The sequence below is a fragment of the Pseudophryne corroboree genome, chromosome 1, assembly GCF_028390025.1.
Source record: "Pseudophryne corroboree isolate aPseCor3 chromosome 1, aPseCor3.hap2, whole genome shotgun sequence".
NCBI classification, from domain to species: domain Eukaryota; kingdom Metazoa; phylum Chordata; class Amphibia; order Anura; family Myobatrachidae; genus Pseudophryne; species Pseudophryne corroboree.
This window is the reverse complement of record NC_086444.1, coordinates 585,272,463-585,290,967: the sequence shown is the minus strand read 5'-3', so window position 1 is coordinate 585,290,967 and position 18,505 is coordinate 585,272,463. Positions and strand designations below refer to the sequence as shown.

At 44.5% G+C, this 18,505-nt stretch overlaps 1 long non-coding RNA gene across 1 annotated transcript; it reads left to right on the top strand.

Moving 5' to 3' along the window:
- The first annotated feature begins 3,915 nt into the window (after nucleotides 1–3,915).
- LOC134925418 (uncharacterized) lies at nucleotides 3,916–18,159 on the top strand. Its single transcript, XR_010177526.1, has 3 exons — nucleotides 3,916–4,140; nucleotides 17,091–17,173; nucleotides 17,875–18,159. It is a non-coding gene; the product is annotated as an uncharacterized LOC134925418 (long non-coding RNA).
- The last annotated feature ends 346 nt before the right edge of the window (nucleotides 18,160–18,505 follow it).

The following is an 18,505-nucleotide window of genomic DNA, read 5'->3' as shown; positions in this document are numbered from 1 at the left end:
AGCGCGCGGCGCCCATTAAGGGTGGCGCCCTGCGCGGCCGCTCTATTCGAACATGCCTAGAGCCGGCCCTGAATGTGGCAACAATGTATCCAGCATTACCACTGCCAGTACTTACCCAGACTCTGATATATGTGTGTCATAAATATATAGAATAAATGCATATAACCAGTGGTGGCTTGAGAAGGAAGTGGGGCTGCAGTATAGTTTAAAGTTCAAATAGGGTAGCCACACCAACATCTAGTGAGGCAGGGATTGATGTATTATAGCAGCATGGATGGTGCTGCTGTAGCACTTCCTGCTTCACCTCATTGCTGATGCGAAGGGGGAAGGAACATTGACAAGATGTAAGAACATCTTGTCTGCTGAAGCAGGGAATCCACCTCCCTCTGGTGATCCCCACCAGAGCTTGGTGCTGATGCGCTGTGTCTCCCTGCCCAGCTGGCTTCAGTGCACATGTGCGAGGTCTCCTTACTCATGCACGATCTCACATGCAGCCCTGAGCTGAAACCGGCCACAGCCAGGGGTATCCCTGTCCCTGCCATGGAGATAGGGCATCGATGCCTGAAGCTGTCGAAATTGATAGCTGCAGGTGTCTGAATGGTAAGTGCCACTGACCGTCCTTACATTGCCCTGCATATCGGCGTGCTATCTAAAAGATAGCTGCACTGATAATGACAGGGGTGTATAGCGCCCTGTCACTGGGCACACACCTCTGCATTATGGAGGAAGTGGTACCAGCACACATAACGTGCGTTGATACCACTTCCCCAACATAATGCAATTTCATACAGCTACCCCTCAGTTTGCGATGACAGCCAGTTGCAGCAGGTGTGGCTTCCCTATTTGAACTTTGGACTGCGCTGCCACACCACTGCTGGAGCTTCTCACCACTTGCAAAACTTGCACTGTCTCTTTTGACTGTAGTGCAATGTAGTGACTGACGTTATAGCGTACTGTTGATCATTACCAGTGTTGATCATTGGTAGCATTGACCAATTGATGTACATGCTAATTGAAACAAATGCTAAACAAGCCTGATTTAGCTGGTTAGTAAATATACCCCCATGAGTGGAGAAAGGGTAGGAGGCAGAGGATACTTTGTCTCTTCTTCCTATTCCACTCTCATACGGTCAGTCACTGAAATACAGTAATTGCAGAACGGAACACAGGAGACTTCTTCTGCCCTATAACCCTCCTGTAGTAACTAATGGCACACATAACATGAAAGATGGGGAGCTACCAGGGCCTCATTTACAGTTGAGAGCAAGTGCAGCTAAATCCTGGATATCTGCAGCCGATTAACCATGTTATGATACAATTTTATTGTTGCATACAGGGAGAATGCTGACTGCTTTAGCTTGCTGCACAGAAATAATGCCAGGTTTGTTTGAAAACTGCATTTTCCAGTTGATCGTACTTCCACAATGTAACTCATATTTATTCAGCAACATTTTTCTGTCAGCATTGCACAAGTACACAGAGGTGTTCCTTCAAATCTCTTTTCTTTATGACTCTACAGAGTTTCTCCTGCCAATATTCTTCTGTCTATCAATATTATGTGTCATTTCTACCATATTATAATGAAAGCCTAATTAGCAATCAATATATTTCTTTTCCATTACCATTATCAGTCTTCTGCATCAAATAGCAATATTCCCAAGATGAAGTAAATATTTTCCTGTAAAAGTTATGACTATTAATTCTTGATATAATTATTTCAAACACGAACACTATGACTATAATTAATTGCTTGTATAACATCTGAAAGGATATTTTTGGCACATATGGTGATATACATTATTACATATTCTTGTTTATTATGGCGTGCATTTATATTTACTGTTTTAAGTGCAAAACAACTCGGAATTCATTTATTCCAGCTGACATGAGCCTGTCAATTAGCTACCTTTCATTATGCATTGAACACATCTCTCTACACTGCAATTACTGTAAGCAGTTTATCAGATTATTGAAATTCTATCTATCTATCTATCTATCTATCTATCTATCTATCTATCTATCTATCTATCTATCTATCTATCTATCTATCGTATATAGTATATGAAAAAGCTACAGTGTAGGTCTGAAAAGCCTATTGTACCCACATTACCTCTGTCACTCAAACTGTATTAATTCTGGATGCCTTGTAATGTGGTGACACAAGAGATAAATGGAAACTTCCTTTGTATCAATTTAAAGGTTAGATACATGCAAATGTTTATCTCCAATTACAATATCAGTTGGATTCTAAACAAGCTAAATGATGCATACAGCTACCAAATGTATCTGTCAAGGGAATGGATGTGTCAGATTTTATAATGTGTCATGTCGAGAGAATAAGTATACAGCAGTGGTAGAAGAATGTTTGCACTTTTTTCTTTTAGATATAATAATTTAAGAGATAAAGTATTTCTGCTGCGGGCTCCACTGGGCTCCACAGGGAATAACATCGGGGTGTAGAGTAGGATCTTGATTCGAGGCACCAACAGGCTCAAAGCTTTGACCTTCTTCCCAAGATGCATAGCGCCGCCTCCTCTATAACCCCTGCCTCCATGCACAGGAGCTCAGTTTTGTAGTTGGTGCCATGCAGTTAGCAGGCATACAACAAGGGGGCTGCTCCAGCAGCCCCGAGAAGAGCTTTTCTAAGTGAAAAATGAAGACTTAAAGGGCTGCAGCAGTGACTCTGTGAGTATTAGATGTCAGTCTGACATCTCCTGCTGCAGCTCCATCACCTCCCCCAGTGGCGCTGTATACTCCCGCGCCCTGGTTGCCGGGTACTTACAGCACAGGCTCCGGTTTGCTCCTCGTTAGTCACACACCCGCCGAAGTTCTCCTGGATCGCGTAGCCGCACTCAGGGAGGAGGCAAGTGGGTCCCCTAGGCGGGTCCCACTAAAATCGCGACCCGGCACGGCTGGTGGGAGGCGGGCCACGCACGCGGGCGTAGACACTGTGGTCAGACAGGGACTCCACTAAAGCACCAGGGCAAGGGCACAGGTCGTTTTTTTTTACCTCAAAAAAAGTTTTATAAACAGCCCATAGAACCAGTGGTGAAGTCCAGCAGGAGGATAAGGCTTGGACCTGTAGCCCCTCCCCCAGCCCCAGGGCACCATTTATAGTAATGTTCCCACCTGGAGCTGCATATCTCTCTCTCTCTCTCACTCCCAGTCAGTCAGAGCAGCACTGTTCCTGGGACTGTTTGGGCAAATCCTCCTTTGTAATGCCGCTTGCATGTCAGCGCTGTGCGTTTTACAAGACATTTAAGTATTCTACATGTCTGTTGACAGTGTTGGTTAAGAAACAGTGCATTTGGTCAGGGTTATATAGTACAAATACCCTGTGATATACATCCAGTCTTTACTGTGCATTGATATATCTACTAAATATATAGCCATACTGAGTATTACTTTGTATTGCTAGTCCAGTGCAGTTTTATTGCATGTCATAATTTCTGCATTGTACATTGTGACTATATGTGTGTGCATGTAGCTGCTGTGTGATCTACATTTCGTGTCTCTCACTCAGATTGCTATCCCTATATTCTATGACCTGAGGGGGCTCAGTGCGTCAGGTTTATTATCAAATATAGGTGTTTCACAAGATATACTCATTGTGTATGTAGCGCCCTAACATAGGAAGACCATGGGAGTTTATTTAGAGGTATGACAAGTTACTATGACCCATTGAATTATACTATGTAATGGTGTATATACATGAATTCATGTATTTTCCATTATATATATATTTAACTATGTATGTGGCTGGTAACGATTACATGGTGTACAGGGCTGATACTACTTATGGGACAGCTGGAGAGATTGTTCCAGAAACTGACCCTCACGCTGCTATAATGGTCAAATGGCAGAGACCGCACGAGGAGGAGAGCAGGTGCACAAAAGTCAGTTGGTGCCGGTGACGCAGGAGACTGGATGCAGCTGGGAACTGCTGAACACAGCCAGCCCCGGGAGCGGTGAGAGGAGACAAGTGACAGCCGCTAGGGAGAACTGGCAGAACTTTACAAGGGGGAGCGCGGTGAGAGTGTGACGCAGCCCAGAGAAGACGCGGTTGGGAGCCCGGAGTCTGCACGGTACCTGCCAGCTATCCTTCCAGGCATCGGGAGGAGAAGAGGAGATCACACTGAGGTATTGTGCCGCTGCACGCTGCCCCCACAGAGTCTTCCAGGCAGGCAGGGGAAGGTGGTGTGACCCGGCGGAGAGCCCTCTTAGAGTCCTCTGAGCGGCAGAAGCAGCGGGAGGGGAAGCAGAGTTGGCCAGTGCTATAACAACATAGACGCCAGTAGCAGCCTAGCAACAGCCACACACACCCTAACCCCAGGCCGAGCCACAGAGTGAGGCGCCTATAAGCAGTGAAGAAGCGGCCTATGCAAATGAAAGAGGAGAAGTAGGGAGAGGTGTAAGTGTATTTAAGCAGATATTCATTGTACACTGTACACCAGCAGTACTATCGCTCTAGTCTATGACAGGAGTGGGACTGATTATGCTAGCGCTAGACAACAGATATAGAGGAGCCGACTATAGTACAGAGGAATCAAATTTTATTGCATCATTAGTCCAGTGTGGATTGTACAGTATAGGTTCCTGCTCCATCATAGGAAATTAAGAAAGCTGGAAAGTGCTAGAGGGCTATGTATATGTACCTGTGGAACTATGCCCAAGGACTATAGTAGCGCTGCATAAATATTTCTAGCAGTGTCAGTTACCAGTGTTTCACAGCATCAAATTAGCACTGGTGCAGGCGAATCGGAACATTAAGCAGCCCTGAGGATTCATTTTTGAAGGATAGGAACTGCTATGTATACAAAGGGTGTCGTTCTGCTTAGGAAACAGTAAGAGTGGAGACCAAGACATTAAGCGCAGCATTTATATAAAGACAGCAAATAAAAGCAGAGTCAATAGTAAAGGGATAGTCCAAATTAATCTGCATTTTATAAATAGTTGCTGAACAATTCACCTGTTCCATAAGTACAAGGTGAAGAGACTGGTAGTCAGCATATAAAAGACTCTACTGTTATGAGCCAAACTACTTCAAGTACACCAAGACTGTGATTATATTTCATATATTGCTTCTAACCCGGATATCGCCTAAGGGACAGCTTAAACACTTAAACCCTTGTGTTAGGAAATACACAGGAATACAGTTGGTTAAGGAGGTACAGCCGCCAGGGATCAGATATACTAACGTCCCAAGGAGTACCATATAAAATTGTATAGCTACAAATACACATCTACTGTGAAGGGAAAAAGCCGATTGTTAGTGTTTGATACATATAAGTTAAGAAGTACCTTCTACTCAGCAGACCACAGAGAAACATTTGTACCATTATATAGGACAGTAACTGTTGCAATAATTTTCCAGACTGAGCCAAGAGGCCTTTCACTAGCTAAAGGGAGAATTGAAGGTTATGGTTTAGTAATGATGTTACATAGTCTGTACTAAATGCTGATGTTTTCATAGGTTTATGGGCCCTATAGTGCACTATCACCCTAAGAGTACCCGGGTCACTCAAACACCTATAGGTGTTATTTCAAAGAGTATATTTTTTGTAATGCATGCAGTTGGAAATGTATGGTATAGAGTATATAGGATATTCTATGATATAAAGAGATACGCTGAGATAAAGATTTATTACAATATAATTGCAAAGTTATAAGTGAGAGAAGTGGTTGTGTTTTATTTGCCATAAATACTTACCAATAGGGTTAATTGAGAATCCAGTTGATGACCGTTGGAGTGAATCTGAAACACAAGGAAGAACAGACAGTTGTGAAGGTACAGGTCAAAGTGCAACCTAGGAGAAGGGTATTAATACATGCTCTTCATTGGCTTTCCCAAGCAAGCCTAAACTACATAAGTGCTTGGGTGGAGGCACGCCTTAGTAGTCACTGATAGTAACCCCCTCACTGCAGGGAAATAGTGGGTAGGAAAGAGTTACATGTATTTTTCTCTGTGATTTTTAGTCACCATATACCTCTTGAATTCCCTGTTTGTGGAGTATATACACTGCACAGGGGGTGCTTGTCGGGTATATTGCTGCTGATATTGTACCGAGTTGCCTGAGATTGTGCTTTCAGAGATGTCAGCTACAGGGGGCAACAGAGCTGGAGCTGATCCCACATTGTGTGGAGGTGACGCTGCAGGCATGTTTGAGGAAAACTTGGCAGCAGAGAGTTCAGGTTCTGGGGGTTCCCTACCCCCCAGTGGAATAGTGGCAACGGGGGTTCAAAATGACCCACCTTGGGCTACCTTTTCTTCGTTATTACGTACGCTAGTAACTAAACTTACGCCCCCTATGGGACCTCCTATGCCGGTACAATCGATTATGGTCCCTTCAGTTAATCCACCCTGGGCAGATCAAATCTCAACTCAGTAATTAAACCCTACGCTGACTAAAAAGAAATCTGACTCTCACCTGCCTAAGACCAAGGGGTCACCTAAACGGGCCATTTCTTCCTCACAGTCTACCACTGTCCCAGACACCTCATCTGATGAGGATGGTATCTATACTGACCCCTCAGATACTGATCCTGATAGTTCTGATGGGGAAGTTGGTACACAGATGGATGTTCCTGACTTGTTGGAGGCTATCAGGATGATTTTTCAGATTACCAATGACACAGAGCCTGATGCTGTTCCTAAGAAACCGGACAGGTTCAAACGTAAGAAGGTGGTTAAGCAAGTTTTACCTCACTCTGACCACTTAGTTGACATACGTCAGGAATTCTGGGAAACTCCAGGTAAGAAATTCACACCTCACAAGAAGATGCTGGCTCGCTATCCTCTTGCTGCGGAGCTAAGTAAACATTGGGAAACACCCCAACCAGTGGATTTGCCAGTTGAGTGGCTGCTAGTATCCTCAGCTCTACCTGTAACTACCGTCACATCTCTAAAAGAACCGACGGATAAGTGTGTGGAGGGTTGTTTAAAGGCGATTTACACCCTAACAGGTGCTGCGCATAGGCCTCCCATTGCAGCAACTTGGGCTGCAGAAGCCATTGAGGCGTGGGCACAACAGTTGGAGGCAGAGCTGCCTTCCAATGATTCTGATCATGCTAGACAATGCCTGTCATATATTGTCACAGCTTCTCATTATGTGAAGGAGGCAGCTTCTGATGCCGGTATTCTGGTGGCCAAGGCTTCTACAACGTTCATCCTGGCTTGCCGGATTCTTTGGTTGTGGTCCTGGTCCGTAGATCTGGACTCTAAGAAAACCCTGGAGGTGCTCTCTTTTAATGGAGACATTCTTTTCGGAGAAGACCTCAACAAGATAGTGAATGACTGTCACGATCCGGGTATCTGGACGCCATTTCTTACCTATCAGATGCCTCCTAAGGCTGGCTCAGCGCTCCAGGACCGGATCCCATCTGTTATCCTGATGTGCACATTCCCGCATCCTCTCCTGTCTCTCTGGACGCAGTCACAGTAACGCCTTATACATCTGGCATGGCGTCTCCCGCGGCCTCCACCGCCGTCCCTGAGCTTCTGCATTCAGAGTGGCGATTACGTCAGCCGCGGCCTCCGCTGTGTCCGCGTGGTCGGATGTGCATCTGTCAGCCTGGCGTCTCCTGTCTCCGGTGGCCAGCGCCGCCATTACTGTTTTCCAGACCACATGGATTACAATCCAAACTTCCCTCCAAGTGTCTGCATGGGCGCAGCCATCTTGGATTCTGTCAGCTGATCTTTCCTACCAATCCGTTGTCAGTATTATTAATTTGCATAATTGCCTAGCCAATGCCTTCCTTGCTGCAGGTATAAATAGGTTGTGCCTGAGCAAGGAAGGCGTCAGTGCTTTGGTTGTCAAACCTAGTTCCAGTTTGTCTCTCTCCTGTGATTGTCTTCCAGGTTCCAGCTCCTGTCTCCAGACTTCTGCTATAGAGACCCGCACCAGCATTCCATCTGCGGTGTAGCCTGACTCTCCGATCCATTCTGGACTCACCTGTTTCCAGCTACAACATCACCTGCTTCCAGCTCAGCTTCCAGCAGTGTACAGCTTCTCTTAAAGGGCCGGTGTCCTTTCTGCAGTTTACCACTCTCCACCGGTATTATTATTTCTCCGCTCTCAAATTCTACATTTCATTTATATTGCATCGCTCTCAAGCTTTATTTATTATTTAACTGGTTCCAGCCAGTATCCACTCCGTGCCAACACCTGTCTGGTTCTAACCAGTACCCACAGCAGCATTTTATCTACAGCAGTCCAGCTTTCCCTGGAACACCAGCTGGTACGACCCTGGGCTTTCCTCATTGCTACAGTTGTGCCTGGTAAGGACTTTCCAACTTGCAGATAATAAGAACTGTCTCATACCACCAGAGCTCTGTGGCCCCTGCCACCCTGTAGTACCCAGGAACTGTATTATTATTTCTCTGCTGATTTTTATGTTTCTTTTTACTGCTACTGTGATGCATGGAGTTTGTCATAAATAAATATCATTGACTTTTACTCAAGTTGTCGTGGTCACGCCTTCGGGCGGTTTCTCTTCATGTTACTTACATGTCCAGGGGTCTGATACAACCTCCCAGGTTCCGGTACATCTCAGCCCCTACAACTGAGGCTGCCTTCCGTCAGCTCAGGCCCTCAGTTATGACAATGACTTAGCTTCCACTAAAACAGCATGTCTGCCTAGTACTGCTCCTTCGGCGCCGAAGGCTAAGAGTACATTCTCTCTTTTCTTTTGTCCTCCGGGAAAATCAAAAGGTCAGGCATACCAGAAATACGTTTGCACTTCCAAACCTGCTAAGCCCAAACCCAAATGGACCTAGGCTGCCCGTCAGCCTGCTTCCAAAACAACATGACGGGGCAGGCATCCCCCTGGGGGATCCCAGGGTGGGGGGCCTACTTCTAGGATTTACCCAGGAATGGTTGAAGACCCCTACCGATGCCTGGGCATGGGAAGTCGTCACTCAAGGTTATGCCGTCCCCTTCAAGAAATGTCCCCCTCATCGAATTTGCCTATCAGACCTTCCGTTGGACCCGGTGAAGGCAGACACTTTTCATTCGGTGGTACAATCCCTTCTGGACACAGGAGTGGTAGTACAAGTGCCTCTGGCTCAGAGAGGCAAGGGGTACTACTCGCCGCTGTTCCTAGTCCTAAAACCGAATGGGTCCTCTCGGCCCATTCTCAACCTCAAGTCCTTGAACAAATTTGTGAGGGTCTCCAAGTTTCGTATGGAAACTCTTCGCTCTATGGTTCTGGCCGTGGAACCTGGGGATTATATGGTCTCCCTGGACATACAAGATGCTTTCCTGCATATTCCCATTGCAATGTCTCATCAGCAGTACCTGAGGTTTGTGGTTGGCAACCTCCATTACCAATTTTGGGCGTTCCCTTTTGGTTTGACCATGGCTCCGCGAGTCTTCACCAAGGTTATGGTGGTAATGACGGCTGTACTCTGCCGTCAAGGGGTCAGGATCCTGCCGTATCTGGACGACTTATTGATCCTAGCAAATTCCCGAGAAATTTTCCTACGCCATCTAGAGCTGACTGTCTAGTTTCTGCAAGCCCACGGGTGGCTCATCAACTGGAAGAAATCTTCCCTGGTCCCTGCGCAGAGCTTGGTGCACCTGGGAGCATTGTTGGACACTCACAACCAGCGGTTGTTCTTGTCTCAGGAGAAGGTCCTACAGCTTCAGGACAGGATTTGATGCTTCCTATCTCGTCCGCAAGTGTCGGTACATTCGGCGATGCAAGTGCTAGGTCTCATGGTGTCGGCTTTCGACATGGTGGAGTACGCTCAATTCCATTCATGCCCTCATGGTTTCAGCTTTCGACATGGTGGAGTACGCTCAATTCCATTCATGCCCACCCACTCAATTCCATTCTTGCCAAATGGGACGGCCTTCCTCACCGGATCAGGTCTCGCATGATCTCCTTGTCTCCGGAGGTCTGTCTGTTGCTGAGCTGGTGGCTGCAGGACGGACATTTGAGCAGGGGTCGTCACTTCTGGATCTCCAACTGGATCCTTCTGACGACGGATGCCAGTCTGAGAGGCTGGGGCGTAGTGTTGGAGCAACACTCCCTTCAGGGTTGGTGGACCAAGGAGGAGTCTCTCCTTCCGGTCAACATTTTGGAACTGCGGGCGGTGTTCAATGCTCTGAACCTGGCCCAGCATTTAATTCAGAACAGACCTGTTCAGGTACAGTCGGACAACGCCATCACGGTGGCGTACATAAATCATCAAGGCATCACTCGAAGCCGCATGGCAATGAGGGAAGTATCAAGGATTCTTCAATGGGCAGATCGCCATCTGCCAGCCGTATTGGCAGTGTTCATTCCTGGGGTCCTCAACTGGGAAGCAAACTTTCTCAGTCATCAGGATGTACACGCTGGAGAGTGGAGCCTCCATCCAGAAGTATTTCAACTCCTCGTGTACAAGTGGGGCCTTCCAGATGTGGATCTGATGGCATCTCGACAGAATCACAAGGTTCCGGTCTTCGGAGCAAGAACAAGGGATCCTCAAGCAGCGTTCGTGGACGCGCTGGCAATCCCATGGAACTTTTGATTGCCATATGTGTTCCCTCCAGTGTCTTTACTGCCAGAGTGATAAGGAAGTGCAAACAAGAAGGAGGCATACTACTTCTAATTGCTCCCGCATGACCCAGACCTACAGGGCCTCTAGATAGAGCATCCCCTTCTACTTCCACAACGACCAGACCTCCTCGTTCAGGGCCCTTGTGTCTACCAGGATCTGGCCCGACTGGCTTTGACAGCATGGCTCTTGAAGCTTCCGTACTGAGGGCCAAAGGTTTTTCTGAGGCGGTCATTCAAACTATGTTGAAGGCCCGTAAGCCGGCTTCTGCTCGGATTTACCATAGGGTCTGGATTTCTTACTTTGCTTGGTGCGCAAATAACAATCATGATGCTTACAAGTTTAGTACGCCCAAACTTTTGGCCTTCCTACAGCAAGGCCTGGACCTAGGCCTTCGTCTGGCCTTCCTCAAGGTTCATATTTCTGCCTTGTCGGTATGGTTTCAGAAAAAAATTGCAACTCTGCCAGATGCTCATACCTTCACTCAGGGTGTGTTGCGCATTCAGCCTCCTTATGTCCCACCTGTAGGCACTTGGGATTTGTCGGTGGTTTTTGGAGGCCTTGCAAGAGTCTCCTTTTGACCCTCTTGCATCTGCGGATCTTAAGTGATTTTCCCTTAAGGTCTTGTTTCTGCTAGTGATTGCTTCTGCTAGATGTGTTTCAGACTTGGGTGCCTTATTCTGTAGGTCCCCCTATCTGATTTTTTTGCAGTGATCGGGCAGTTCTTAGAACATGCCCTGTTTATCTACCTAAGGTGGGGTCTTCCTTCCACCTTAACCAGGAGATTGTGGTTCCTGCCTTTAAATCTCCTGAGTTGTCTACCAAAGAACTGTCTTTGGATGTGGTACGGTCTCTCTGTATCTATGTGAAGAGAACTGCTTCCATTCGGAAGTCTGACTCTCTCTTCGTACTGTTTCTTTTTCACAAACGTGGTTGGCTTGCTAACAAGCAGAACTTGGCCAGATTGATTAGAATGGTGATTGCACATGCTTATGTACAGGCTGATCTTCCAGCTCCTGCTACCATTAAGGCCCATTCTACTCGGTCCGTTGGACCTTCTTGGGTGGCCCGCCAGGGTGCGACCCTTGAACAATTGTGCAAGGCGGCTACGTGGTCCTTAGTGAACATGTTCATAAGGTTCTATGCCTTCAGTGCATCCCCTCCCATAAGGAACTGCTTGAGGACATCCCCGATGTTATTCCCTGTGGAGCCCAGTGTACCCCGCAGCAGAAAATGAGATTTATGGTAAGAACTTACCTTTGTTAAATCTCTTTCTGCGAGGTACACTGGGCTCCACAGGGCGCCCACCCTGACGCACTTAGCTTCTTTGGGTTGGTATGGCATTAGCCGCTAACACTCTCTCCTGTCGGGAGTGTGCGGTGTATGTGGATACTAATGATTGTCGTCTCTCTTACCTGCTACTGCATTGGACTGGTTAACAAAAACTGAGCTCCTGTGCACAGAGGCGGGGTTATAGAGGAGGCGGTGCTATGCATCTTGGGAAGAAGATCAAAGCTTTGAGCCTGTTGGTGCCTCGGATCAAGTTCCTACTCTACACCCCAATGTTATTCCCTGTGGAGCCCAGTGTACCTCGCAGAAAGAGATTTAGCAAAGGTAAGTTCTTACCATAAATCTCGTTTTGTACATTTTTAAGGCATTGTAGATTATACAGTTACTAATGCATTTTGGATTATACCATTTGCTGTACAGTATTTTAAAAACACAACTGGAAGTTTTAATCTATCTGAGCCCAGCAAATAGCTATATTCCTCAATGATTAATTATGTGGAAGGCATCATAAAATATCATAAAGGGAACAAGGGGTGTGGTATAAGCATTAGACAAAAAGACTGTCGACATTCACATGTCAACACAAAAATGTCAACATGATCTATATGTTGACATTCAGTATGTTGATGGGGTCTCCAAATACACATTCCAGCATAACCTGCCTTAGTTTTAGCATGCCTTAATTATAGCAAAACTGTGGCAGGGCATGCATGGATGTGTAGTTCCACAGCAGCTGGAGGGCCGCAGGTTGAAGACCCATGATGTAAACATTTGATACGTCGACATTCACAGTGCTGACACCCTAATCACAGCTTTACTCTAATGGGTACACAGTTGATGCACTCCCGCGCATCATAAGTGATGTTGGCCCTGCATGCATGCCTGACGGGCAATATCCCAGCATGTCCCCTGCCGTACCCAACCGTCACTTATTGCTGGCAGCATTGGTAAGTGTGTATGCACTTTCCGATGCCTACCCCGCCGCTGACGACATTGCTGTATACACACATTGTCTTGCCTCTATCCATTTTACACTGATATTTGCATACTGTGTAATGTTAACATTTTAAACATGCACAAATGGGAAAATGCCACAAAAGAGATGGGTGAGGACATAAATGTAAAACTAAGGGTAAGAAATGCAGAGGAGTTTCTCAGTTAAACTTACTGTACAATATGAACAAAAAAAAAACCCACATAAACCAAAAATTCACCTCTTCTAATAAAAGTGTTGGCTACATGTATGGTCCATTAGTGATGGTCAGTGTTAGGCTGCAGGAGAAGGTTAGGGTTAAGCTGTGGGGAGGTTAGGGATGGGGTTATGGATAGAGGGAGAAATACCAGAATGCTGCAGCATTGGAGGTCCGTGCCCAAAAGTGACTGTCACTGCACTGATGGGACAGGAAAGAAGACGATGAAGCCACTGCTGCTGCCAGGAGAAGGTAAGAAGCTACTAGACCAACTGGGATGGTTTGCCGACAGTTCATGTTGATGTATAATCAGGGTAGATATGATGAATGTCACTGTCACCATGCTGAGCATGCCGACATGATGCATGTCGAAAGTCCCACACTGCTGACATTCTCATGTGTACCTGATGACTAACAATGTGATAAATGTCGACAAGTTCTAACACACCCCTCCCCAAAGTCAGCTGCAATGTAGCTATTATTCTGGGAAAGAGAGTAAAAATACTATGTTGGGGCACACTTATTAGTGGATACTCCAAATGTTAATTACTTGAACTATGGCCCTCATTCCGAGTTGTTCGCTCGTTCTTTTTCATCGCATCGCAGTGAAAATCCGCTTAGTACGCATGCGCAAAGTTCGCACTGCGACTGCGCCAAGTAACTTTACTATGAAGAAAGTATTTTTACTCACGGCTTTTTCTTCGCTCCGGCGATCGTAATGTGATTGACAGGAAATGGGTGTTACTGGGCGGAAACACGGCGTTTTAGGGGCGTGTGGCTGAAAACGCTACCGTTTCCGGAAAAAACGCAGGAGTGGCTGGAGAAACGGTGGGAGTGCCTGGGCGAACGCTGGGTGTGTTTGTGACGTCAACCAGGAACGACAAGCACTGAACTGATCGCACAGGCAGAGTAAGTCTGGAGCTACTCTGAAACTGCTAAGTAGTTAGTAATCGCAATATTGCGAATACATCGGTCGCAATTTTAAGAAGCTAAGATTCACTCCCAGTAGGCGGCGGCTTAGCGTGTGTAACTCTGCTAAATTCGCCTTGCGACCGATCAACTCGGAATGAGGGCCTATATCTTTTAATGGTTAATTCTTAACGTTGAGCATAGTAACTAGACATACATATTGACTAAACATAAGGCTATCAATAATAAAAAATCTTTCTTAATAGGAATCTGCCTTTTGCCGGTCTTTGGATATTCATATAGCTTTAATTCCATAAACCCATATACAGTACAGTATAATCTGGCTTTAACTAATTGTTGCTAATAGGAAAATGCATATGCATGTACACAGTACTTCCTTGTTTGACGCTTTTCTACTAAAATATCATAGATCCTCAAACACTACAACAGTATCCTGTCACATAAATGAAACAGGTCTATAAATTGATTTCTTTATTTTCAGTGTCCCTTTTAAAGAACAAATTTGATGCAGCTAAATACCATGGCTGTGATGTATATTCATCTGACTGCCAAACTGATGTCAAGAGAGACAATTTCAAAGTTTAGCTTATTATCAAATCAAGGGCCGAGTAACCAGCTCAGTTTGATTTCAATTGCAGTACCAGATGTAATGAAAATAAGCCAAATGTTACAAGGGCTGGAAGATGTGTGTTTCAAGGACATTCATTTTAAATTAGAAAGTAAAATGTAAGCTTCACATGAAGATTCATTTTTGTAGCTATATGTGTTTGTCAGTGTTAATACTCAATTATAATAGATATTATGATATTTATGTTCTGCTTTAGAGACTCATTAGGGTATTTTTACGAACAGGTCGATTTTTAGTCTATTATGCATTTTAGAGATTTACGAAAGGCACAACCAACTGAAAATTAACAAAAAAATTACTTTAGATTAAGTTAGACCATCAAATCAACAATCATACTTTTTAATAGATGCCTATGCAAGCCACATATTTACTAACAGTCGGGTTTAAAATCCACTCAAAATGTAACCTGAAAACCAAAAATTAAATAAATAAATTTTTAAGAAGCACTTCTGTTTAAATTCTAAAACATGTTCAATTGTCTGAAAGGTAATTATAATGCATACAGTGGATAAGTGCCAGTTGGCTACAACTGAATCGTAATAAAACAGAGGTCTATATGATAGGACTTGAACATCAAAAGACAAAACTGCAGCATAGAGTCAAGCAACTGGACTTACGCTTGGGGATTCAGAATTACAAACCACTGATTATGTGCAGAATCTTGCCGTTCTCCTGGATAGTGGCCTGACACTTAAACATCAGATATCAGCCACAATCAAATCCGCATTCTTTCATCTGAGGAACATAGCCACAATCAAGCACTTAATTCCCTCTGAACATCTGTCAAAAGTCATAAGATGCATTTGCATCATCTCGATTAGACTACTGCAATTGCCTCTACCTTGGACTCCCAGCAAAATAATTGTACCACTTACAGCTAGTACAAAACGTAGCTGCCAGGCTGTTAACCAACCAGCCTCATTTCAGCAACATATCACCCATTCTCTACTTCCTCCACTGGTTGCCTGTAACATGGTGAATCGTCCTCAAGATTGGCTTACTGAATTTAAAAGCACTACATGACCAGGACCAAAGTACCTGAAGCAGCTTCTGATTCTATACTGTCTTGCTCGATTACTACAATCTGTACATAAAGGACTTTTAGCAGTACCTAGAATCTCCTGTAATTCATCTGGGGGTCGAGCTTTTAGTCATGCAGCTCTGATTCTATGGAACTCACTTTCCTGCACAATTCGAGAGGCCCCAACTATAGAATCCTTCAATAACAGGATCAAGACTTTTATGTTTACTCAAGCTTTTTCCATAATTGTCCCTTTAAAATCTCCATGCTCTCTGTATTTTATGAAAAGCTTTTCTGTATTTCTTTGTTTCTGTACTGTATTATGTTAATTCTGTAAGTGCTTTAAGTCCTATTGGAGAAACCGCGCTACTGCATATAAATACTATTATTATTATTATTATTATTATTATTATTATTATTATAAAAAGGTACACAACCATGCTGCTGTAGTAATCATGGAATTTCAAGGCACTGCAATGTAGTGCATTTTCCTGCAGTATACAAATTACCTGGAGCAACAAGAAGAGGAACTAAAGCAGCTTTTTGAGGTATCCCAGAGCCTATGCAGGCCTAGTTTCTTCCATAATTGGTTAAACCTTAATGCATGGTCTGCTGGCGAGGTCAAACAGATGTTCTACATGAGTATTTTCAACATATAGTAATGATGCAGTGACCTCTTCAAGAATCAGCTACTGCATGATCACCTGTCCTGTCAGGCCTGCACAAGTTGCTGTGTGTTTTGCATTCCTTTGTGACTTGCTCCTTTCAGTCAGTGTCAGTCATCTACATTTCACAGCCAACATTTACCTGAACCTCACCCAGGTACTGGAAGCACTCATCCCCCTTTCCAATGCCTACAGATGTGTCCCTGCTCATCCTATATATAATCGCCTGCAACGATGCGTATGTATGTGGTAGTGATTATATGTACCTTGCTGTAAATAGTTGCAGTGACCGCATGTGATTTTAGTGGTAGTGGATGACTACGCAAGTGCCTGTGAATAGTTGTGGGCACACTATTCATCGCAACCGACAATCCTTTGCTGTGAATAGAATTTAGGATGAGGATCAGCACATCTGTACATCTGCTTTCTCAGACAAGAGTCCCAATAGCATAAAGTCAGGGTGGCCTTCCATGGGCTTGCAGACATGCCTAATGTTCTGGCTGTCGATTGCACACACACACACAGGGCCAAGACCACCAAGTAATACTGCACATAGTACATTAACAGACATAGGGGTCTATTTACTAAGCTTGGATAGATATAATGTGGACGGAGATAAAGTACCAGCCAATCAGCTCCTGTCATTTTTCAAACCGAGCCTGTGACATGGCAGTTAGTAGCTGATTGGCTGGTTCTTTATGTCCATCCACATTATCATCATCATCATCCATGGCTTAGTAAATAGACCCCATAATTTCCTTTCTATGAATGTGCAGGTGGTCTATGATGTAAAACAATTAAGTGTTGTGACTTTCTATCCTAGTTCATGCCACAATGCCTACATTCTCAGCAATTCCCTGTCACATAAATATGAGGTGGAGCAAATACCAGAGGGATGGTTGCTGGGTAAGTTTTATTTTTGTACCTAATCTTATTATTGAACGTTTAAACATATGTTTAAAAAAATGATTTGTGTTTTTACAACAGTAGATTTAAAGGGGGTGCTTACGGAGCGATCGCTGCTTAAAATCTAAGCAATCTGACTAGATTGCTTAGATTTTAAGCAGCGATCACTCCGTGTGTAGCCCTCACAGCGATAGCGATGCGAAGCCCTGCGCATCGCTATCGCTGGTGCTAGATTGGCCTGCATGCAGGCCAATCTAGCAGGTTGCTCAATTCACCCGCTGGGTGAAATGAGCGCCCCACCCGTCTGCCCCCGCACACTCAGCACACATCGCGCTGTGCTGAGCGGGGAGAGAGCTGTGTGCTGAGCGGTTCGCTCAGCACATATCTCTCCCTAGATCTGCCCGTGAATACGGGCCTTTAGAATACATCTATTGCTCCTGGCTTCTGACTCCATTGTCACATCTGCAGACTCTTGCTGACTAAGGCACCTATAGCAACTAGATCAGTGATAGAATGCACTTTTGGCCTGTTAAAATATCAGTTCTGACACATCTAGGGGCACCTTCAGTTGGCTTGGGTGTCTAATAGCATTTTTATAAGGTGTATGTGATGTTTACTTTGCATGTGGTATGTTTTGCCAATATGAATTTATTAAGAAATGTTAAGTCAGTTTAAAGTTGGTTTTACACTTCTGTTTGCAGGCAAATGAAATGGAACTGAAAAAACCGTCCAACTTTAGACTTTTAAAATCGAATCACATCGATATCGATTGTCAAAATGAACACAAAATCAAAACAATTGAGTCGATGTTAAAATTTATTCAAAATTGATACTTTGTAGATTTACCCCCTTGGTCTCTAAAACAGAACATACTGGAAATATCATGCAGCTATTCTCAAGCTTAGATGTGGTTATTATACAGCGATAAGAGTACAGGACGTGGGGAAGTTGCAATAGGTGGAATGGGGAAAGAGAGAGAAAATATACCTGGGAGTTAGTGCAAAATTATGTAAGTATTTACAGTATATATGTACTGTATATGTTTTAGATACTGGATGTATTTATAGTTAGTAATTTTCTATATTTAGGGATTCTGCACATAAAACTTAAATGTAATACCCTTTGGTATTATACTGTTAAATAAGATTATTCAAAAATGCTAAAAACGGGTTCAGTCCCGCATTATTGTGTAATGGCCACAACACAAAGTCAGCTGAGTTTTATTGTCTTTTGCCCACATACAGGAACAGCCTAGCCTATGTGCCTTATGGTCACACCCAGAATCAGCTAGCCATATTGTATAAAGGTCACGTGCAGTTTCAGCCTAGCCAT